Genomic DNA, 23891 nt, shown 5'->3' with positions numbered 1-23891 from the left:
CTCGGCAGGGAGTCTGCTTCTCCCTCTGACCCTCCCCCCTCTCATGTGCTCTCTCTCATTCTCTCTCAAATAAATAAATAAAATCTTTAAAAAATAAAGAATAAAAAAAAATAAATGGAAGTATGATTGTATTTAGAAAAGGTAATAAAACCTTATAATTTGCCTCTCGGAAATGTGAAATAAGGTACGAATGACTCACCTTTGGGAAGGTGATTTTTCCTCGACTTCATTGTGCCTGGATATTCTCATTCTCGGTCACATAGTTTGTGATGACATTCTTTAGACATTCTTGCACACAAAGGAATTTAAGATTCCTATCACAGAATAATTATTATTCTGTGTTTAAAGATCCCTATTTCAGGATGCATTCATTGCAGAGTCAATACTAATAGATCCTGCACGTGTAATAATGCAGTTAATGAGAATTTTGTTCTCTCCTTGAATGATGAGACAAATTTTGAGAATTTTTCCCCTTGGTGCTTCCATTCGCCTATCTCAATAAATGAGATGTCAATAAGGAGCTATTGGGTTTTGTTATTAATATGGGTGACCCTTTTGCTTTCAGCCAATCTTAGGGGAGAATTACAATCCAAGAACTTCTCCATGAATAAGCAATAGCCATTTGGCAAAGTCATACCACAGCAATGTCACTTCATCTCCTAGTCATAGTTATGAGTTCACGTCTGAATTTTCTTCTGCCAATATTCAGGCATCAGTGGGATGGGAAGGACACTAAGGGGGCGTCAGGGAGGAATTTCGTACTTCAGGGAGGTGAATAAACAGGATCTTGTGTCATCTGTTCATCTTTGTGCCGGCCCACTTTTCCAGGTGGTTACAGCACTAGTTCTAGGCATGAATTATAACGATGACAACTCAGTTGTCATAAATGTGGGATGTAGTTAAAAGGAGACTCATTAAATTGATAAACTCAGAATTGTTTTCTTTAGTTTATGTTCCCTCTTAAGTAATCAAGTAGTGAAATAGTGCTCCATACACAATGGAACCACTGATGTATATCATATTTATATATGACATGTATGTATATAATGTATATGTATATGACATGTGTGCATATAGATCATGTATATTATATACACGATAATACACATCATGTTCATATATGTATATATGGTATGCTTTTATATACACGTGTATATTTACATGATACTGAATTCTACCTACCCCAATAGTTTAAAGTTCCTTTGGTGTAATGTTTGTTATACCTATTTCAGTTTAGACTTCTATTTCATTTTGTTTTCTTTTTTCTCTTTCTCTCCTCTCTTTCTCCATTAACTCCAGCAACTTCCGTGAAGAATTGAGAGGGTCAAAGTCCTAAAATGATATGATATTTAAATCTAAGCATGTAAAAAGATTCTAAAGAGCTGTAGAGCTTACTTTTTGCATAATATGTAGAACTTACTTTTTACATCATACTTTTTGCATAATATTTTAAATAACAGTGGATTTGGTTATTTGATCAGTTCAATTAAGCCAACTCATTGTTGCATCAGGAATGAAAACACGTTTACAGGTCCATTTCACTCTCTGGACTCAGGGATGAGCTTCTGAACCATTCACCTTATGCTGTACCTGCTTGCATAGAGTAAATGTAGACGATTTAATAGAAACTTATCCATTGGAACTGAGGGTATGGAAAATTCACATGCACCCTTCTTAAATTGACAGCCATATGCATTCATAGTAGTTTACATAAAAAATATGTACACTCCCTATAAAGAGTGTTCCTTTCTGTCTTTGTGTTTGTTTTCACTTTATTCTGTTGTTTTTGTTTTTACATAGACAATTCATCTTAAAGTATGAAAGAAAAGTTCTCATTATTGGGGAGGCTTGCATTTGCATGATTTTGGAAAAGTAACCATTATCCTCATGAAATGTATCAGATTAAATTCAGCCTTTTCACTGATTAGATTGCCAGCGAGTTTCCTTATTTTCTGTAGCTCTTCTAAGAGTGGGTTAAGGGGCATCATAAACCTACTGAAATCCTGGTTGAACTGGAATGGCTAACCGTGAGCTTAGGGTTTGCTTGGTTAAATTGCTTTGTTTCTTTGAAATGCACACATGGCACGTTGGGCCGTGTTCTTCCCTAGAAACCTCAAAGTAAGGAGTTCTGAAACTTGAGGTTGGCGGTCCCCCCAACCATATCCCATTGTGGCAATTCAGGAGGTCAGATGTCTCAAAGAAGAACCTGGTGTTTCAAGTGTGATACTGTGTCAGATCATGAGCATTATTTAATAATGACCGAGGCGTGAGCAGTCAGGTGAATGGCTCAAATCTTTTATCAAGAGCCTTAGAAGACATTTTATTGTGAAAAGGTCTAAAGATGCCTGGGGGGGTGGGGGGATCCATGAAATGTTCCTCTCGTTGTCTTATATGTGATTATAACATTCTAGACTCTGTTTTGAGGACAGAGGATTTTTAAAAGCCAGCATTTTTATCTAAAAGATTTTTAAAGGCAAGTAAAAAAAAAAGGAAAAATCCTTTCAATCATATATACTATATTTAGCTAATTTGGATGTCGCGTAGGTATTGTCGTTACTGGTCTAAATTTTAGAATATAGATGCCAACATTGAAAGAAATGAGTATTTGCAGATTAAAAGAGACGCATTTGAGAAATTCACCTCATTTTTTTTTCTTCTTTTCCTTCCCTAAGTGCTAATAGAAGTTGAGATAAATTTTTAGAATACAGGTTTTTTTTTTTTCCTGCTGCTACTGTTATCATCTTTCATAGTGGTGGTATTTCAAACTATTTTTGAGATTTTTATTACGCCTACGGGGGATATGCAGGAAAAAATAACTTCATGTGATTTTGTCTGTTTCTTTTCTGAAAACTTCAACAAGTGGCTCGTCAAAGGGACGCTTCATTATAATAACATTTTACTGTGGTACATTATTAGCAGATGATGGTGTGAGGTGTTCATTTCTGTCACAGTCAGGAAACCATTTCCTTGCTGTGCTCTCAATTTAACTTAAATCTTATGATTTCATGTTTTGAACAAACACCTACTTAATTTCTGGTGCTCACTCGGTCCCGCTGATAGCCTGATGCCTAGCGGCTGTGATGATTAATGCGTACAAAGATGGCCAGAGGAATGCATTAAGTCAAACCTTAACTTGAGGATGGTTTAAATCACTTAGAGTGTAGCAACATTTCCCCATACATTTAAAATATATTAGTAGAAATAAATCTCATAGAGCCAGATACTTGTTTTTTTTTTTTTTTTAATCACAACCACAGAGGTTCTTCATATTGCTTTTGGCACATACACAAGCATCTGTCCTTTGGGGAAGATATGCATTTTGACTTATTACTCAACTCTTCACGAAAGAGGAATTAAAATACAGAGTGACCTGCAGATACCTGAGATGCTCCTGAATCCTCTGAAGTCTTCCAGTATTTCTTTTAGGGGCATGTCTGGGTGAGTTGGCAGCAAACACATGTTCTGCACAAATCTATTTTTTGGAACACGTGGTTGTACTGATGGGGGAAAGGCAACAGATGTTGATTCTGAAGAGCCCAGCACTGTTGCATCTGATGTTATGACATCAGATGCAAGGTGGTGAAGTCAGCCTGCTGCATCAGCATCAGGCATGTTGTAGATATTCCCCTCTGCCAAAGACTTATGACAACTTCACGCACATCTATTCACTGTCATGTTTATATCCAGTCTTCTGTATGTCCAGGTCAGCTTTAACAGCTTCATATGGAATCACCTGGAGAAAAATGTTCTGTGGCCACGTAAAGTTTGTGTGTATACTGCGGGCTGGGATCTTGCCACTTGGCTTCCCTTCCTGAATCCTCTCTATACCTACAGGGGATTCCTTGTGGCTTCCGCATCACTTAGTCATAAGGCTGACAAGGCTTGGGCTCCTGTCACTTGATCTCGCATACTGCCTGTCCTTGGTGCATGTGATTTCCCCCTGTGTCAGCCAGCCGGGCATCCTCAGAGTCAGTCTCCATACTATAGGAGAAGTTTGCAGCACACACAGCTCCATAGCCATGCCCCGAGCCTAGCCACGCCCTCAGAATAACCCCGCCCTCAGCATTCTCCCCTCTGCCCTCCCCTGCAGCACACCCTCTCTACATGGGTTCCACCTGAAAACCAATATTTGGAGCTCTGCCTTCACAAGAATTCACCTGACTGCCTGCCTGGAATTAAGCCCACATGCTAATGTCTCCTTCTACACCTAATTTAGCCAAACACCCTTTTCTCATCTTTAAGCTGATGACCCTAAAGAGAGAGCATATCCTCACTCTAATGCATGAGAGCCAACTCTACAGAGTTGGAAAATTCAAAGTTTAAAGGGCTTAAGTCTGGCATTTCAATAAAGGACACCTATTTAGTTCTACACAGATAATTGTCGATAAATCAAGGCTTGAAAGTCCTTTGAAACCTATGGGAAGCAAACAATTTTATTTAAAAGGATTCTTTTAAGATAAATATGACCAAAATAGGGGACAATGTCCAGAATATACACACACCCACACACACATATTTTATTAATGTGACATAAACATGTATGATAAAATTAAACAATAAATAATTATTTGGTAATAATGAATAGGAATTGACCTCTAAAGTCACAAAGGTCCAAAATATGTGCCTATGAGGAGCGTCTGGATTGTTAACAACAAAAAGGTACACGGTGTAACAATGTGTATGGAGTGATTAGATTTACAGGGTTTTCCATGATCCATTTACAGAATGCTTTATCACATGATTCTGCTGATAAGTCCCGGGAGAACATGGCAGGGGGTGGGGGGCAGGCAGGATCACTACTTGACATTATCGGGGGGTTTGGCCAAAGCCCAGGAGCCAGTCCTTGTCTGGGGCTCCTTTGTTTCCTCCAAAAATCTCTCTCCGCTTTTCTGAACCTCACGAGGTTATGATTCTGGTTCTTGCACTGTGTGTGACTCACTCAAGGTCTCCACACGTTTTTACATGACTGTTCAGTGCTGGTGGAGTACCTGAACAGGGACACACTAGTAACGCAGTGGGTCATCCCCAAATCTGGCAGGACATCCCAGTTAGCTCTGGATTGTTTGAAAATCCCCACTACAAAGCTCTACCCCAGAGAGAAGGCAGTCAGATCGCTGAGGAGAATCACAAATCCAAATGTAGAGACAAGGTCCAGTGTCCTATTTGGGAGCTGGCTGTGGTTTAACTCATCCAGTTGTCTCAGTGACCTCCTCCATCCATATTGGCTGTTACCTCTTATCTAATCAATCTGCACGAGCAGTAGGTTGGTGGAAAGGTTTAGGAGACCAGTCCAGGTTTCCAGTCAAAATATACATTCAAATGAGTCTGGGCAGCCACCTCCTGGAAAATATGGAGGAAGATCCCCAGTGACATGAGAGAGTAGGATATGGTCCAAGACCCTTGGCTTTGGGTTCAGACACCAATTCCAATATTGGCTATGTGTCCTCCTGCAAAGATAATTCACATCTCACTTTTTTTCTCTACAAATTCCACGTTACTTCAGTGTGTTTCTGTGAAGATGAAATATGCAAGAAATGTAAAAAAAAAAAAAATCACCGCACCTACTCAATAAATATTAGTTACTCACAAATCCCCATCACAGACTTGGGGAAGTTAGCTGAGACCCCCCAACTCTCTTTTTAATAAGAAAAGAAATGAAATATACTATAAAATATATTTCTGTTTTTTCTTTAATAATTTTTCACCTCATTAAGGTTAAATGTATCTAAACATTTGCTATAAGTTTTCAGTGACATTTAAACTGAATTATCATTTCACTAGTAAGCTTCTTTAGGCACATTGGTTTGTATGTTATAGAAAACACTTACCTTTAGGTCACAAATAGGAAGGGGTAAAATTTGGAAATGTTACAAAGACGATTCCAAATCTCAGCTAACCTCTTTCCCAAAGTGCAACCACTCAGTCTTTAATGAAAATAGAGACCAAAAACAGTTGCTTAAATGTATCAGTGTGTGAAATTCTGTTCACTAAGAAATTCCTCCAAGAGCAGTAATGATAAGCTGTGATTACTGGAAAGCTCAGAACACTAGCAAGGCTTAATTCCAAAGTATTTCACAGAAGGCCACAAATTGTGTTTTCCTAAGAGGAGCTGGGAGATCCAGATTTCATTTAGCACTGCCTAATGTGAGTATTCCATGTCACCTTTTTTTATTTTTTTAAAGATTTTATTTATTCATTTGAGACACACAGATACAGAGAGAGAGACAGAGAGAGAGCATGAGCAGGGGGAGAGGCAGAGGGGGAGGGAGAAGCAGACTCCCCGCTGAGCCAGGAGTCCAATGTGGGGCTCCATCCCAGGACCCTGGGATCATGACCCGAGCCGAAGGCAGATGCCCAACCATCTGAGCCACCCAGGCAGCCCCCATGTCACCTTTTTTTCTCTTATTTTGGATAAGCTTGCACTGATATAGCATCGCCCTGCCCTCCATCTGAACAGGTAGCCACTAAGCCTTGTATGATCTCTTGGCAGCCACCTTGACCAACTGGCAGCCATTAGCTCCAAATTGGTGTCCCAGGGACAGCCATCCACCCCAGTTGTTAAACTTCTCCAAAGGATGTGACCTAACCTTGGTTTTTCTTTCCGGGGTGTTTTGTGCAACCCAGTCAGAATCCATGGCTTTAAAATTAGCCACCATCTGACTTGAGAAGAGTTCATGAGACTCCGAAGCATCAATATCATTCATTGTTAATACTACCCTTTCTAGGACTTTTGGATATGTGGGTCCAAGTTAAGGTTGATCTTTTGGATCCTGAGAAACATACACAAAACTCTCTCCCTTAAGCCTTCGGATGATCATGCTTGGCCAGAGCTTTTTCTTTTGCTGTAATCAGCATTGTAGATCCACCATCAGTCAGGAAAGAAGAATTTGCAGTTGTCCGTGTGCCATAGGGCTTGATGAATGCAGCTTTGAGTGTGCCCATCTGCTCAGGAGAGGAAGGAGAAATGCCATCATGTTTGTGAACTGTATCTTTTCCTGGTATTTTGAAGGGTAGAACATCAGACAGGAGTCCTGTGCTTTCTTGGCCAAGCTGTGTAAGCACAGGGTGTACTCATCCTGTTCCATTTGGGAAACAGCAAAGGCAGTGGCCAATCCATCTGCAGAGTGGCCCATTTTCTCATTGCTGGAGGACTTGGCCACTCTGGGGAGCTCTGACGATGGGAAATTCAATCTGAAGTTAGAGATTAAAGACACTCGCTGACCCACAGTCTTGGCTTCATGAAGATCAAGCATCATATTCCTCCTTTTCCTTGAGTAAAGTCATCAGACATTCACTGTCATGACCACACCACCCTGCCCCAAAACTATCAAGCCAACACCTGTAGTCTTGGGCTTGGTGGGCAGAGATGCAATCCGTGGTGACAGTGTGAGCAGGAGTCTCATCAGGGAAGCCAGCTGCGAAGGGAGGTTCTCTAGCCACATCGCTAGTTTCACTTCTTGCATAACCGGGCCAAGGATGATAGATGCAATGGACAGCTTCCTTTGGGACATTGGTTCTATGTCGCAAACCTGAAAGTGCTGCGCTGGCCAAACCATGCGTGGTCTTTCTGTGAAGTGCCTGACTGCAAAAGTGGAATATGCTCACCATCCACCACCACAATACTCCTTAGATTGGATCTGGCTAAGGTTCTCTTTGATTTGGTCTCGGCAGCTGGAGCACCTCTTGCTTGGAGAAACAGCACAGAGGTCTTGTAGAAAATCGGAGGGCCCATTGTGATGTCCTGGGAAGATTTTTAAATGTGCTGGGACTAGACTATAATTTATTTCGTAAGCCGAAAAAAAAGAGGGGGACGTTACGGTCTGAATCTGTTTCATACGTAGACTACTTTAGAAGTATTTAAATAAGCTCCTTTGGAGTTTGAGTCTCTGTAATGACCTAACACTATTGAATATTTAGCAATCAGTGGTGATTATTGGTTGGTCCATTCAACGATTGGGAATGATAGTCGTTCTGTTCATGATACCCTCTATTCTCAAACTACTCTTTTTTTTCCTTTTTTTGTCTTTTTATCTTATAATAAGGTGGCAAAATAAAATAGATGCATTTTCATGTGTTAGAATAACCTCAACCTAAGCTTAAAATCTGTCCCCTGAATCTCGGTATTCATAAGTCCATCGATGCTGCGCATACACACATATATACACACACTTATCAAAAGTTGATGGTCAAAAAAAGAAGTTGATGGTCATTGGTTTATTCATATGTTTTTTACTTATGTAGAGCTATGAGTGAACATTTGGAATCAGCACTGAAGGCTCTTTCATTAATGTCATTTTTTTGAATTTTATAAAACTTCCTGATAATTACTCTTTTCCAGTCTTTTGATTTTCTGCTTCTGGAGTTCTGGGTGACAAATATGCTTTCTTTTCATTTGTTTGATTCATGTATCTGGTTTCTGTGCTTCAGTAAAAATGCCAACTGAGGGGTTTTTTTTTTTCCTTCTGTGAAGAATTTTTTCAGAGTTCCAAAGGAAATACAGAAAATACAAGATAAGCTACTGCATGAAATAAAATTCATAAAAAGCCCTTCCTGAGTGGTTCTCCAAGAAGCATCCCCTGCAACTTTCTGCAGAGTGCTAACTTTATCTCTTTGATTCAGTGGTCCAAGCCAGCCTCCACTTTCATCCTGCAGATGTAGGGTAGTTTACTTTTCAAGTAGGTCATAAAACACCCTGTTTATAAAGCACTTAGCTACACTGCACAATGCAAAGAACAATATGTTAAAACACACAGAAGCCTTTCCTACAGAATTTGAGATGGAAAAGCATCACAGCACAACGAATCATTCTCAAAAATCTGCCTTGCAGGATTCGTGGGTTTTTTTTGTTTTTTTTTTTTAAGATTTTATTTATTTATTTGAGAGAGAGAGAATGGGAGAGAGCACATGAGAGGGGGGAGGGTCAGAGGGAGAAGCAGACTCCCTGCCGAGCAGGGAGCCCGATGCGGGACTCGATCCAGGGACTCCAGGATCATGACCTGAGCCGAAGGCAGTCGCTTAACCAACTGAGCCACCCAGGCGCCCAGGATTCGTGGTTTAAATGAAAGAACAATTACAAGGGCGAGCGCTCCAAAATTAGCCAAAATAGGCAGACTTCTGCTCTCCTGTCCTATTTATTTGATAAGAAAACTAAATACAGCACTGGCTTTTACTATTCTATATCACATTATAAAAAACCAATTATTAACACCAATTGCTCAGTTAACATGTTTCAACGTATATTAGCCAATCATCCATCAGTGAAGTATTTTGATGTTAATTTTGTACCAGTAAACAGCAGATGTATTAGGCATGATTTGGAGTAAGAGCTCCCCAAGGGTTTCTCAACGTTGCAAGCTTTGACATTGGGGCTGAATAATGGTTTCTCCGGGGCTGTGCTGTGCTCTGCAAGGTATTGAGCAGCATCTCCAACCTCGAACTTTTCCATGAATGTAACCTAGCGTCCCTTGTCTACGTTGTGATAACCAAAAATGTCTCCAGATATTGTCAATGATCCACCGGGGAAGAGAATTGCCCTTGTTGAGAAGCAATGTAGTTCTCAATTTTAGGATTTTTAGCCATAGTAATGTTAAACCACTCTCGGTGATTTTCCTGCACAGCCAGATTCGAGAACCAGTGGCCCATTTGTCTGTGGCTCAAGGTCTGGTCCCCAGATCAGGAGCATAACCTGCGAGCTTGTTAGGAATGCAGATTCTCAGACCTACAGAATCGGAATTTGCATTTTACCTGCCTGTCCTTCAAGGAAATTATCTCTCTTCTCTGAGAATTTTCCATAACTCTCAAGTCCTGTTTGTGTCAGCAGTTTGCGGCGGAGACGGGGAGATGTGTAGCTGGAGTTTTGGAAGTTGGGGCAGAAGCCATCGCAAGATGGAGAGTAAATCAAATTTTCTCTAAAGAGTTTGTTACTGTGAAAGACTCAAGAGATTGTGCTGGTTCTTCTTGGATAAGGAGTAAGGAGAGGAGCTGGACAAAGCAGAGAGATAATGGGGGAGCCCCTTCTGCTCTCGACCTGCAGATCCTCCTCCTCTTTCTTCCTTTCTTTGCTTCCTAGCCCTGCTTTATGGATTTTCCATTGCCGCCAGCTGTGGTTGAACAGTATATCAGGAGATTTTGAGTTAGCTTGAGAGGGCTGTGCTCCTCGCAACCAGTTACACCCACAGACAAGAAAATGACACTTGGTTTTACTCTAATAAATTTGGAGTGTAGGGATATAAAATAATGGTAATACACTATGCCACTAAGTTTATAATGAAAGTCCTGTAATCACAGATCGTTGGTTCAAAGTTTCTGAATGGCCGTTTGATAAAGACCTTTAAAGTGGCTTAGAAATGAATACCTACTTTACTGTCTAATATTGCTTTTATATATATGTAATTTGGAAATAACCCAAAAGAATGAAAAAGGCAATTAAAAACAACCCCATGTTAGTGGATAAATGAGTGAGAAATGTTTTTTTAAACAGAACTAATGCACAGCCATTAAAATGATAATCCCTGTGTTTATATAAGAACAAAATATTTGTGTCCATTATATGACAAAGACAAAACCCAAATTTTATTCATGGCAAGATTGCAGCCGTAAAATGTGTGCCTGCATAAGGAGGAAATGTGAATGAAATACAAAGAATAAGCTTTATTGTTTAAAAAACGAGATTGTGCACATTTTTAGATTTTTGTTTTCATAAAGTGACACAATGGATGAAATGTGCCTGTGTTTCTAGCATCCAGGAGACCATAAATACAGTGTAATTTTACATAAGGCTTAGGTGGCACTAATTTAGGTGTTTTCTTCTTTTAAATAGTTTTCATAACTATTGAAAACATGAAATGATTCAAAATACGAAACGATTACTTTGTCTATAGAATCAGATGCGTTTAGGGTCCCTGGTTAAGACGCTGTTTATTTGTGTTTTCGTTAGCAGAAATGTGGGTGTGAATAACTTGGTCATGTCTGCCTTCAGAGCTTTGCTGCAGTTAATATGATTTTTTAGACTAGGCAGGCCCTGTAAACCTCTACATCTTCATGCATCAAATAGGTATGCCTGTAACACAATGGGTGCCAAGGTTTTGTTAACATTACAGGGGACACTTACACGCAAAGCTTACTGGAGTGCCTGGCACATTATTATCACTTAATGGATACCAGTTGTCATTCCTGTTGCTTCCATTTTATGTCACCAGCAAATTCCCATGTGAGAAGATAATTATATGGTTAATGTCTCCTTTTTACAGGTTTTCAGTTTCAGTGTTTTATTATGGTACATAAGCATTAATATTTGACTTACATTTATTAATATGTTAAGTGTCAAGGCATACTTAATAAACTTCTAATTTATAAAGATGATTTAATGAAAGTGATAGAAGAATACCCACAGATACTTGAATTACTGTTTAAAATTTTGGCTTGATTGGACACACACAAAGACAAAACCATTTGTTAAGAAGTCCTAATCGAAAAGTACATCTGCCTAACCCAGTTTTCACGAATTTAGACTACAAATTGTTTTCTCTGTTATTTTTTTTTACTGTTATTACATTTAGATGACCTAACCTATTGGAATTAGTTAAAACTCTAGCAAACTAAATCCTTCACAGCTTTGATATGGTATTTTTTGTTCCCTTAGAAATGTGTTCCTGGGAAGATGGCAGCACCACACTGGTGTTCAGTGCCTACTTCCCGTTATAAAGCATTCAGGTTCCTCAAGCTCAGGATTCCTCTCCTGTCATGTAACCCACAGCACCTGTAGGCTTCCATCCCAGCACCTCTGCTTCACCCTGAAGGACATCGGGGCAGGCAGAACTGATGAAAATATGGTAGTATTCCTCCTCTTGCTGTGTTGTGAATAATAATCTTTCCTTCTTCTCTGACCCGGGATCTCTTGTCTTCTGCCAACAATCATGAAGCTGTGGCAGGTAGCCTGTTGACTTGCAGGTTGGGAATGATCTCAGATCCTTCAGGTCTTGATGTGTGCATGTGTCAGCATTTTTAAATACTCAGAACTAGATGCTTGTATGGCACTTAGGAGTAAACATTCTCAATAGTCAAAAGCTCCACTTAGTCCCAATCATGTCTGGGTTCTCTTTGTGAATACTTTCAAATCCACTCAATTCATGTTGTTTTATACTACTTGCATTTTTAAAGGATTTTTTAAAAGATTTTTTTTTTTTAAGTAATCTCTGCAGCCAGTGTGGGGCTCAAACTCAAAACCCCGAGAGATCAAGAGTCATGCTCTACTCACTGAGCCAGCCACTACTCCCTTTTTTTTAATTCTAATCATCCATGATCAGCTGTTTGGTTCGGTAAAAAAATTTGCCTGTGATTGTGTGTGGGTATGTATATACATACAGATCAATTTTCATATTTTGTGTTTTGCAAAGCCTAGGGATTTTTAAAAATTTTCTTCTCAATACTAATTAAAACAGTTCTTAATCTTGGCAGTTGCACCTTAGCCCAAAGGAGGGGTACATTTAAAAAGTGCCAGTGCTTCCATGGAACAACTGTAACAAAATCTCTTGTTAAATCTTCTTATGTGGGTCAGAGTACAATGGTGTTTACAATTAATTGATCACAGCCAGTTACAGATTTCTTTATTCCTTCTCCACTCCCACTGCTTCGCTTAACTAACCCTGTGTACGTGGAAGAATGTGCCTTACTAAGCCCCTGCTGTAAATCATTATAGACCTATATCATTGTAGAAGGTATATTAGATTATGGAAAATAAACCTCGGCACCTCGGGCTGTTCGCTCGGGGTTCCCTGTGCCTCGCTTTAAAAAAAAAAAAATCTTCTTATGTGATTTTTAACGTGTGTCCAAATTTGAAAAGCATTGGGCTGAATTTACAAAATGAGATGCCTTGCCATGCCTCACTTTTTTGCTTCCCGAACTTTAAGACACACACAGATCACCTCGCAATCTTGTTAGGTTTCAGAATGTCATTTGGTCAGTCTGGAGTGGGAGCCCGTACTCTGCATTAATATCAGGCCCACAGTTGAAGTCATTGCTCCCTCCCCAAGCTGAAACTTTGAGAAGCAACATCATCATGATAATTCCTGTCAAATATCGTGAAAGCAAAACAGTATAAAGCAAAACTTAACTCAATGATCAAATATTTCAGCTATAGAGATGTAGAACATGCTCTTAAAGACCTTTTTTGAGAAGAGCAATGAATGAAAACCAGGGTCTAAGACAAAGAGAAAAATAGCTCTACTAGGAAGTGAGCAAACCATCGCTCTCTATCCAATGCACTGAGTTTTGCTATGTGAATCAGTGTCTGCTACAGAAGGAAGCTCACAGAATTAGAAAGTTGTAACCAGCTGAAGGCCCCCTGCCTTGCCTTGGCATTTATGCAGCTGAAAGGGGCCATTAGTCTGGGAAATGGTCTCTTTGTGTGGTATGATCCTCATTAAGACCGTGTTGTCACTTCCCTCATATTTCTTCAGTACACCGTCCTGGAGAGACAAACATTGAAGTGAATTGTACCATGACACTCTTACCATGTGGGCCATTACAGGTGGTCTTAATGTGGTTTTAAAAGCAGAATAACTGAAACATAGGAACAGTATGAGGTCTAGAAATTCTTACTCTGTTCATTTTTTCCCTAAAGAGTGAGTCAAGTTCCAAAGGCAGTGTAAAACACAAATGACAATATGGTGTAGCTGAAATCTTATTCACACACACACACACACACACACACACACACAGGAAACAGATGAATCCACAAGTATAACTTCAGGTATGGGTATGGACAAAACACAGGGTATGAATAATAAATTTATTATTAAATAATAATAATAAAAGTGTATTAACTCAGAGACAGGCATACCTGTGTTTTCATTGATGGGATGTTACTCAAGCTTGGATTATAGCAGTGACACAGAATGTGTTGTTCAAAGATGGATAGACATGCTATAAAATGTTGGTATCAGACTGTATATTCAGAAGTCCTAAAATTTATAGAAAGTTTCGAACTTGACCTAGGAAGTGCAATATAACCCTTTACGATCGAAATAATTGGACAACTGTGTAGCTTGGTGTGATAGCAGCTTATGCCAGTGGTCAATGTGCAGTGAGTTCATATGGAAAATCTTTTCTTTTCCTTTGTCTTTTCTTTTCTCTTCTTGTCTCTTCTCTTCCCCTCCCCTCGCCTCCCCTCCCCCTTCTCCTCTCCTCTCTTCTTTTCTTTTCTTTTCATCTCTACACCCAACATGGACTTGAACTCACAACCCAGGGATGAAAAGTTACATTCTCTTTCGACTGAGCCAGCCAGGTGGCTCCAGAAAACGTTTTCTAAGCACAAACTCACAAGTGACCTTCACTATAATAATAAGTGATAGAAGGCTACTTTCTGTGACGAATAGAGCATGAGAGAGTCTTACTTGCTGAGATTTTGACAAAAGAAATGGAAATGAAATAATATTTATATGTTTGGACACATACATATATGAGCATACATGTATGTATGTTTGCAAATACATCTATACCATGTGTATATATATTTATAATCATATATGCACACATCTTTGTATGCATATATAGAAATGCACATACATTTTTTTCTTTACACATGTAATTTTTGAATTTTCACAAAACCTCATGAAACACTTCCTTTATGGAGCCAAGGGAGTGGAGACTCTGAGAGCTTAAATAAAGTATAACGTGTCAACCAGCTAGTAAGGGACAGAACCGGAAATTAATCGACTATATATATATTTTTAATGTATTATGTGGGGGTGCTTTGGTGGCTCAGTTGGTGAAGCATCTGCCTTTGGCTCAGGTCATGATCCCAGGGTCCTGGGATCGAGCCCCGTATCGGGCTCCCTGCTGAGCAGGGAGTCTGCTTCTCCCTCTCCCTCTGCCTGGCACTTCCCCTGCTTGTGTGCACACTCTCCCTATCAAACAAATAATAATAATAAAATGTATTAAGTGAATTTACCAATGTACTTCCACTGCTTGATTTGACCAGTGGGTTCCTACACCACAGATAGTATATGCTATGTAATCGTATACAAAAGGGGCCTATAGTATAAAAAGAAAGTAACCATTTCCCGTGCTTAAACCAAACGGGCATTACTGTCCTTAAAGAGGAGTTGCCTCTTGTCCAGGACTGGATTTGTGATGAGGACTTGTCTCTAACCCTACAGACAGCGCTGAGAGTTAGGTGTGACTATTCTCAGTTTGTCCGTGAGGAAACGGCCCGCGAGATGGGAAGCTGTCCCCTGGTCAAATAGCTAGCAGGTGGCAGAGCCCCTCGAGGCTCTCTAGAGGTTCTGTGGGCTGCCCTCTTCCTTGCCCTGTGGTTTGCGTTTCGTAACACCTACACACCCTTTCATGTAGAGAACACACCCATCCCCATCACCCGTTGGCCCTGCCCCAGCCGTCATTTCTTCCCCATCTCCATTCCCCGTCGCCAGCTCTGCACACGGATTCAGACCTGTGTTTCTCTGTGGACAGCGACCCGTTCCCGTTCCCGTTAGTTGCCCTAACAGATTTGCAAGATTGCCTTTACTTTGGGGCCCTGCATTCACCCAATGAGAATGGGGGATCCAGAGCCTCAGTTAAGATCAGAGCGAGATGGCTAGGCTCAGCATCCTCTTTTATGTCTGGCAACATGGTCCTGCTCAGAGGAGTGATCAATAATTAGGAAGATACGGTCCCTGTGGCAGGTTGCAGCCTTTCAACTGATCAGATGCTATTCCCTGGACAGTTCATCTGGCCCGAGCCACAGACCTCCCTGTGCCGCCCTCTGCGTCACCGTCTCACCGAGGATCCCTTACTTCCTATCGGGCAACTTTCTCTTTCATTTTTATTTTTATCACATCGCAATATTGGGCTTACTTGGAAAGTGGTCTGTAATTCTGTTAGTGACCCTTATGTGCATCTAGACAAAACATCCTTGCTCAGCGGCCCCTGAATTGAGATATTGCAGTGGGTTCAAAGATGAGACTCCCAGGGGCCTGAAAATGGATAAATAATCTGTTCCCAAGCTTGGTCCTGCATGAAATACTTTGACCTCTACTAAGCTATACTGCAAGCCTCTTTGAGTGTCGTCATTGGAAAGGGTTCATGCGCAGGCATGAGGAACGGCGTGGAGTATCATGTTACGGCCCCAGTTGGTATCTATTGCTATGGTGTGGCGTTGTGAAAGAGTTGTTAAACAGTAAATAAAAGAGTGGAGGAGGCATGAGATGAAATTGGCTCAAAACTCAGGGAGTGTTCTTCCACTGGGTGACATTCTTTGCACTCTTGCTAAGTGAGATGTGACTGACTGGGACAATATTTTTGTTTTTATTAATCTGGTTCTCAGATCCCTGGAATAATACATTTCAATCACAATGTCTGGCCAAATCAGGCTTCTTCAGTGGTGTCGTGAGAATTCCTGCCCGTGTCTGAGTCCTTTTGGGCTGCTATAACAGATACCACAGACTTGGTGGCTTATACCCAACAGAAATTCATTTCTCATAGTTCTGGAGGCTGGAAATCCAAGATCAAGGCATTGGAAGATTCAGTGTCTTGTGAGAGCATGTTTCCTGCTTCGTAGATGGCTGTCTTCTTGCTATTTCCTCACATTGCAGAAGGGGTGAGGGAGCTCTCTGGGGTCTATTTAATAATGGCACTAAACCCATTCTGAGGGTTCTCTCTTCATGACCTAATCACCTGCCAATGCCCCACCTCCAAATACCATCCCATTGGGGAAAGGGTTTGGAGGGTCACTAATTTTCAGGCTGTAACAGTTCTTAAGGCTGAGCTGGCCTCTTGGCACCATCCTAACTGAGGATATGACACAGACATGGGAAATGAACTGGGAAGCCTACCCCTTTTTCCTGGTAGACTGTAAGCAGGAGTGTGTAGTGATTAGAAACCAGGACCCTCATTTCCCTCAACTGTTTTAGGATGGAGCTATAGAAACATTGAGATAGTATGACAGTGCCCTGGAGTGCTGGATCCTGTCTCTGTGGTGTCTACTGGCGGCAGGACAGGCTCTCAGAGAAAGCCGATTCTCACAATGGCTCGTAGTCTTACTTGGTTACAGAGACATTGTCTGAAGGACCTGTCTTCGTAGGTTGGGGGTGTGGCCTTTGGCTCCTGTGAGCCTTTGTGGGACGTGTAGGGAATGGAGAATTTTATGCAAGTGTAATGAAGAGATATTGAGGTGCTGAGAAGGTTAGAGGGTCAACAGAGGCTGGGGAGAGGGAGATTAGTCTTTCATGTACAGCTTGGAAACCAGAGACATATGGCACACCCTCCCAGCAGGATAGATTCCCCTGATATAGGGCGCCTGGGTGGCTCAGTTGGTTAAGCCACTGCCTTCGGCTCAGGTCACGATCCTGGAGTCCCGGGATCGAGTCCCGCATCGGGCTCCCTGCTCGGCGGGGAGTCTGCTTCTCCCTCTGACCCTCCCCCTTCTCATGCTCTCTCTATCTCATTCTCTCTCTCAAATAAATAAATAAAATCTTTAAAAAAATAAAAAAAAAAAGATTCCCCTGATACATAACCGAGTCCAGGAGCCAGACCACACAGCTTTCTTCTGCTGCAGAGAAGAGTGAGCATTCAGGGAACCCACGTGGATCTAAGTCTTCCTTCTCCCGAGCACTATGAGGTCATGGTAGTTTGCCTATAGATGTGGATGTCATGCTGGCGAGGAGCAAAGCATGGGGCAGTGAGGATATAAAGACTGAGCCTTTACCCAAAAGCCCAAGCCATACAAGAGACGGAGTGGAAGAATCTGTCATGCTCTGGTTTGATGGGTTGAAAGGTGTGTGATCATCTCCCTCTCTTAACGAGGTGGGAAAGATTAGATCAACTTTTTGACCAATCGAGAAGTCATACAATTTCTTTGCACCTCTGAGTGTAGAATGAGAACATTTTCCTGTGGAGTAGAGAGTGGGATGTAGGTTTCTAATCTCATTCTCTGATATTATGCAACTGTATAAACTATAGATCAACAAATTGCTTTTTCAATAAAGCCCACAACGTAACGTTGGCATTTAGGTTGTTTTCATGGAGAGATTGAAGAGAATTCAGAGTTTAATCATCTACTGTGTTTCTAGGGGCAGAAGAAGGGCAACCCTTAAGACGCGTACAGGAATAACTCTGTAGGCCGTGGAGTGAGTTGTGAGGGCTGCCTTGGCTAAGTTTACCTCGTACACCTCTGTTCTTTCAGCTGGCTCCGGGCACCACAGCTCCCAGGCAGCCTTTATGACAGACGCACTGCAGTGCCGACGATCAGAGTCAACACTTAAGGTTGTATTATTAAAAACATATTTTTCCTGGAGCGTTTACCAAAATGAAACGTCTTGCTCCTATTGGTCTTAGGAGAGGTCTGGCTAGTTTACAACATCACAATTACAGAACTTTGGAAACACAGTAATTTACCTGTGCATATCAGTGGTCCTCGCACCCAGATTTCTTTCCTAGGGTGTGTTTTAAAAATGCATGGCTTGTATACTAAAATAATCTCTTGAAAGACTCCTGCAAGCATTTAGCTTAAACATACGATGATTTCCAGAGCTGTTTTTTTTATTCCCCTAATGGTTGAATTGCTAAGGGAGCCTGTGCCATCCTCCACATCATAGAAACAAACAGAAGCCTTTATTTTCCCAGATCCATGCTGGGGAAGTATTCTATTTTGATTACATCCCATTTAGAGGGGGCGGGTCATAAGGGCCTTATGCAATTTTAAGTTTTAATAATTGTAGATGAACAGAGGATTGATGCAGATACCTTAATCTGATTGTTCATTCATCAAAACCCAATTCTTCGGAGGAACTCTGGGTCAAGGTCACCAACTCAATTTACAAAATTGTTAAACAGCATCCAGGGAGCATTTCGCTAAGTCATAAACTTGTCCACTGGAAACTTGGAAAATTTGAAAGAATGAGTCAAGCATTTGCTCTTAATGGAACATGCTTTTATGTAAAGAATGAGATTGTTTCAATCATATGCACACATGAGTTTTTAAATCTGAAGGTAACCCAATAAATGCCCCAGGTGGATTAGAATGCTGGGGGATTTCTTGATGCATTAGGTCCAAACATTTTCCCTTCCCAGAGAAACATTACAGTATATTTCCTTATAAAGTTGCTTACAGGTTTCCTTTTCATATTCTTCATCTATCAGTAATGAAGTTTATTTTAGATATGAGAGGAAAAGCCCATGTGCTTTATTTTTTTCTATTGATCACCAATCATCCCATCACATTGATTGATGAGCCCCTCTGTCATGGAGGATCTGTAGTGCTACCTCTGTATTATGTCAGGTTTCCATACATGGATTGGTATATTTCTGGATCAGTTCATTCCTTCTCCTCCAATGATGAATTGTCCATTTTCGAACCAACAATTATCAGTGACTCTTGAATGTACCTAAGGCTACTTTAACGTGTTTCTCTATAAACTTCTACTAGCGTGTTTACCTTTACTGGGTACTATAGATTTTATGATAAACCGTAATTTTAAAAAATATTTATTCCAAGTCAGTTGTAATATCTTTAAATGTCCTATGACTTTTATATTGATCTTGTGGTAGCCTAACTTGGAGAATTCTCGCATCTGTTCAGTAACTGGTCTGTAGATTATTTTGGGTTTTCCACAAAGCAGTCATTTCATCCACAAGCCAAAGCATTTGTTTTTCTTTGTAATCCTTATCCTTTTAATTAATGCATGCATTTACTTTATTCTATTGTATGTGGCCTTCCATGCAGAATACAATAGAAATGATTTCTGTCTTGGACTTGCTATGAACTATACATTTGTAGTAGTTTATTAGGTAAGATGTTTCCTTCTTTTCCTGTTTTATTGATGGTCAGTGTCATGAATGAGTGTTGAATTAAATGTTTAATAAATTTGCTCTAGGGAGATATGACTTTTTTTTTTCTTAAAAATATCATATTTGGGGGGCACCTGGGTGGCTCAGTCGTTGGGCGTCTGCATTCGGCTCAGGTCATGATCCCAGGGCCCTGGGATCGAGCCCCACATCCGGCTCCCTGCTCAGCGGGAAGCCTGCTTCTCCCTCTCCCACTCCCCCTGCTTGTGTTCGCTCTCTCCCTGTGTCTCTCTCTGTCAAATAAATAGATAAAATCTTTTAAAAAAAAATACCGTATTTGGGGGCGCCTGGGTGGCTCAGTCTTTAAGCATCTGTCTTCAGCTCAGGTCATGGTCCCAGGGTCCTGGGATCGAGCTCCGCATCGGGCTCCCTGCTCGGCGGGAAGCCTGCTTCTCCCTCTCCCACTCCCCCTGCTTGTGTTCCCTCTCTTGCTGTGTCTCTCTCTGTCAAATAAATAAATAAAATCTTTAGAAAATATTTCATATCTGGGTGTGCCTGGGTGGCTCAGTCAGTTGAGCGTCTTTTTTCGGCTCAGGTCATGATCCTGGGGTCCTGGGATCGAGCCCCCTGTCAGGCACCCTTCTTAGGGGGAGTCTGCTTCTCCCTCTGCCTCTGACCCTCCCCCCACTCATGCTCTCTCTCTCTCAAATGAATAAAAAAAGACTTTAAAAAGTAAATATCATATGTATAACTTGTAACCAATAAGAAGTTAGGTGTGTAATATTATGAGTTCATTCCAGTCCTTCTGAAGACTAAAATAGCCTGTTTTTACGAAGATACTGTTGAATAGATAAAAAAAACTATTTGACAATTGATTCTTAGGAATTATGCTGTCGTTCATAGTTATCAGGCCATATCATTGATAATTTGTTACTGAATTATGAGATAATAATGTTTCCACATTACAGTTCATAATACTGAAGTGGATTGGGTTAGTGGTAGCATTGGGATCACTCCAGGCATATTAATTGGTTTATCTAATATCTTGAATGACACTGATAAATATCGGTGGGTAGAACCACAAAATTTCAAAAACAGCATGTCTTGCATAAATCTGCTACAGTATCCTGTCGATGCCGTGTTCATACAAATGACATGCCTTTCCCAAGGGACGCCTGTTCCATAAAGATAGTGAGTGCCCCAAAACACTGTTGCGGACTGGATGCTGCAGAGAGCAGAACAGCGTCGCTGGACTGAATCAGGTGGCTTAGTCCATGGGGAGTCATGGGATAAATAAGCTTGACCTTCAAGGCTGTGTTTAGGATTTGGCTCTGTTTGAGCCTGCTCCCTGCTTTCCACTAGTCTGTATTTGTTCTCTGGAATTTCCAGTCCTGCTGCAATGTGATTTGGTGGCTACTGTCACACGGATATAATCATCTTCCTGGAAGACGCCCCCAAGGTGACTTTCAGAAAAGGCTACACACAAATTCAGATCAGATGGGCAGGCCTTGCTTCCCAGCATGTTGGCTGAGTCACAGTGATATAAAGACCTTCTGATCTTCAGGGTGAGAATGTGATCTCCCAAGAGGTCTTCCGTCATCATGTTCTGCAGTCCTCTGTAATTCAACGGTCCCAGCTCTCATCGGGGCCCCCATTCAAGACATATATTTACTTTAAAAAAAAAAAAATCTCTGTGTTTTGTTCAACTCCCAAAGAGCTGAGTCTTCTCCAGAATGACATGACGACTTTGAATGAGGACCCATTTGAACAACATCGCTCTTTATGGTAATGAGCGAGAGGACGCTCTGTTCATTTATAACAGCCAGTTATTTGTTCGCAAGAATTGAGTTCATGTTCTTTCCAGTTTGTTTCATATTGTGGTGAGGAATTCAAGTTTGCTATGCAGACAGGAGTTACGTACCCAGGCTTGTCACACTTTTTTTGCATCTGGAGAGATGCCTCCATGGTGTATATTTAAGGGAAAAGTGTAGATGACTATTCGCTTGGGACAGACAAATTTCCATCTATTTTGTGCGAAAAGAGGCCAAAATACAGATTCCATGAACTCCTTTTCCTTTGTTGACTTAGGGCCCTTGTTTCACAATAAAGTAATGTATTCAAGAGAAGCGTTGAGTTGAAATGAAATTCTCAGGGATTTCCTGAGGTTCTGATTTTAAATTTTTCCAAAGAACCATAGTGTTGTGAGTAACTCAGTGTGTCTATTTAGATCATTAAAGTGAAAACCTCAGCTGCTGGTGACAGTGAATGTCGACCTCTCTTCACTCCTCATTTCCAAGGGCTTTTTAAAAAATAAATTCTTGCGGTTTCATAAATTTGCATCCCGATAATCTTGCACTGAGACTAACAATAGTGTGGAATGTAGACCCTCTTTCATGGAACATATATTTTCTAGGGTAAATTAGATTTTGGGGGTAAAACATGTAGATAATTTCCCTCCAGCATTTTCCCAAGGAGAAACAGAAATCGTTTTAGGTTTATGTCCTAAGAGCTTGAAACATGAAGAAGTCAGATTTACGTTGGTTAGGAAGCACCCTCTGCTTGGCCATGATCCCAAGCTTTGTGACTATTTCTATGTGCACAGTTTCCTTCTAACCAAAGACCTATTTCATGAAGCTTACCGGTAGTATTTTTTCTAATACTATAGTTTCATAAGGACTGGTTGGTAGAAATACACTTAAGAAATCACTCTCATACCTGAGTGGGAAATTGAGACAAAGTTTCTTCTCCTCTTTTATGACCTGTGTGCCTGGAGCTCAGGGCCAAGTTTGTATATAATTATAGATTCTTTAGTTTTTGGTTTTTTTTTTTAACATAAGTATTCACTCTTACTTAAACTTCTTGGCTATTGCCTTCTTAGTCAATTCTTAGTGGTTTGGGATTTCCTCTATCCAAATCATTTATTATTGAGCATTTTCAAATATTTGTATTATAAAATATTAAAGAGATCACTTTATAGTTTTACAGTAAAATAAGATCACTCTACAGGTTTTGAAACTTAATCTAACCTTTATGTTTTCAAGAGTGCTAGGCCAGACACCAGCAAATGTTTTTTGTATCTGACCAGAAAGAAGATTCTTTCCGCTTTGGGGACCTGGATTTCCCCACTGCCACTGCTCTTTGTTGTCTTTTGTAAAGTCGGATTAGCCAGAGGAAACACTTAACCAAACAGGCACGGCTGTGTTCAATAAAACTTGATGTATAGACACTAACATTTGCATTTCATGTAATTTTCACATGCCATGAGATAGTATGCTTCTTTTAACATTTTCCCTGATGATTAAACCCCATTCTTAGCTTGAAGGCTATACAAAAACAGGCAGTGGATAGTGAGTCGATTTCCCAATCCCATTCTGCATCATACCCGGAATTGAAGTTGATGAAATGCCCATTGTGGATCATAACTAGCACCTACCTTGAAGAGGTGCCCATTCTGGGTCCTACCTACTGCCTAACTAGAAGGGGGGCCCTCACAATCCTGCACTCAGCACCCCCGAGTTTTTCATGTATCTGGACAAATCACAGAGACACGTCGACATTGTCCCATGTGTTTAGGTTGATGGGACATTTTAGTTTCTTTCCTTGAGGCAGAGTACATGGGAGTTATTTATACTATTATTCAAGAACACGTTTGCAAAAGATAAACTACATAAGCTGTATCACAGGCAGACCCTTTATATTGATAAGAATCACTAAACTGGTATTCAGTAACCCCAACGGGCAGCTTGGTGATTTATTAGGATGATGGTTTTTTTTTTTTCATAAAACAAATCATTTAGGTTTACTTAATGGTAGGTTCATTCTGCCTTTTAAAAAGAAATATGTGACCTTTTCATGAATACATTGCTCTTGCAAACTTTTCTGGGAATTTTTCAACAGTCTTGTGATAAAAGTTGATTTCCAGCACACCTGAAGCGATAAAGTTCCCCACATAACCTTCACTCTGTCATTGCGAGAAATCTGCTGTCTCCTCCCTGCACTGCCATCGGATGCTTCTCAAATATCACCAAAGACTTCCTGACTGACAATTTCAACAGAATGTTCTCATTTCTCCTCATGCATGATAGAATAATACAGTCAGGCCCATCATTGAA

The 23891-nt window shown here is 40.7% G+C and overlaps 1 pseudogene; it reads right to left on the bottom strand.

Moving 5' to 3' along the window:
• Window positions 1-6241: 6241 nt before the first annotated feature.
• Window positions 6242-23891, bottom strand: part of LOC102744909 (trifunctional enzyme subunit beta, mitochondrial-like) — a 41312-nt pseudogene continuing 23662 nt past the window's right edge.

This window comes from Leptonychotes weddellii, chromosome X, assembly GCF_054177405.1.
Source record: "Leptonychotes weddellii isolate Sample4059 chromosome X, ASM5417740v2, whole genome shotgun sequence".
NCBI lineage: Eukaryota > Metazoa > Chordata > Mammalia > Carnivora > Phocidae > Leptonychotes > Leptonychotes weddellii.
Note: the sequence above shows the minus strand (reverse complement) of the source record. Positions and strands in the feature narration are given on the sequence as shown.